Source organism: Pteropus alecto, unplaced genomic scaffold (assembly GCF_000325575.1).
Source record: "Pteropus alecto unplaced genomic scaffold, ASM32557v1 scaffold155, whole genome shotgun sequence".
Taxonomy (NCBI): domain Eukaryota; kingdom Metazoa; phylum Chordata; class Mammalia; order Chiroptera; family Pteropodidae; genus Pteropus; species Pteropus alecto.
The window spans coordinates 6,703,951-6,705,475 of NW_006438113.1; positions in this window are offsets into that span (position 1 = coordinate 6,703,951).

A 1,525-nucleotide genomic window follows, 5' to 3' on the forward strand; every position below is an offset into this window, starting at 1 on the left:
GGTAACATTCTGAGTTGCTGAACTGAACCGGGCTCTAGGCCCTGGCTCCCTTTGGATTTTACCATTTAAAACACACAACTTGCAAATAATCCATGTGTGTCATTGGTAAAGACAGGACATCAGATGGAGTTCTAGACTCACCATTGGGCAGTAGCCTGACTCCTACTGCGGTCTGCTCTTTACGAGTTGTATGATCTGAGGCAAATCACATTCACTTCTTGGGCCACAGTTTCCTTATCTGCAACTTGAGATCAGGATCTCTTTCTGAAGGGCTGTTGTGAAATCAAAGATAATGCTCCAGAAGACTTGGCCATAGAAGGGATCCACACATGGTTTTTCTTTTTATTAATGAATATAGTCACGGTTACAGGAAGCAGCCAAATTATGAATTAATGATATACTGCCTTGTTGGCTTCAGCGATAATCAACTGTTGATTAAGTCTAGATCTTGGCCAGGTGGGTGATGTTCGAGCATGCTGGGGAATGGTTTTAAAAAAGTAATGGCTTTAAGGCAGCTCTAGACAGCCTTCCTAGGTCCTTTCAGCAGAGCAGAGATTTCAAATGCAGGGAGATTACGAGGATAAAAGACTGGAGACAACTCCAGCCTTTTCCGTATCTAGAACTGGACAGGGGGCCCATGAAGCAGATGCCGTGGTTCATGCCTCTCCAGGACACTCATAGCAGAGACACAGGGCCTTGCACAAGTAGGTGCTCAAGGGAGCTGAATGAGTTCATTAACAGCTAGACCTCAGTGGTTTTAATCAAGGCATGGCTGGGTCCTTTAAAGATAAAGGGAAATAAGGGGTACAAATTTCCAGTTATAAAATAAATAAGTCATGGGGATGTAATATATAGCACAGGGAATATAGTCAATAATATTGTATTTGCATGGTGGCAGATGGTTACTAGATTTATTGTGGTGGTCACATCGTAAGGTACATAAACGTAGAATCACTAGATTGTACACCTGAAACTAATACAATATTGTATGTCACCTATACTTTCATAAAAAGTAAATAAAACGAATGTATGAATGCACTTTGACATTGCCACATTCATGCCTTTGGCTTAGCTCTCTTTTCTACTAGACTCACTGCTCTTAGGAACTGCTGTCTTTATCTGTACTCTCCAACAAACTCATGGACACTTACGTACATGTTTGCAGCCTGACTCACACACGTACCTGCACGTGCACGTAGTCGGAGATCAGTACTGCAGGTGAGTAAGCTCCATTCAGCACCTGGGTCTATCATGGCTCTAGCCCATCATTGTTGTGTAACCTTGGGCAGGTTACCTAACCCTTTTGAGCCCCACCTGCAAAACGAGTAGAAAGCTACCATGCATAATTACTGTTGCAAAGAGAAGAACCATGTAAAGCACTTGACATGTCACCTGGCACATAGAAAGTCCTCAATAAATGTTGGCTGTTCATCCCACAGTGTCCCCATATGCACTCACAAACCAGCATCAAGGAAAAGCACATTTAAACACATAGCTAAGAACTTGGGCTTTTTCCCTCTGTGAG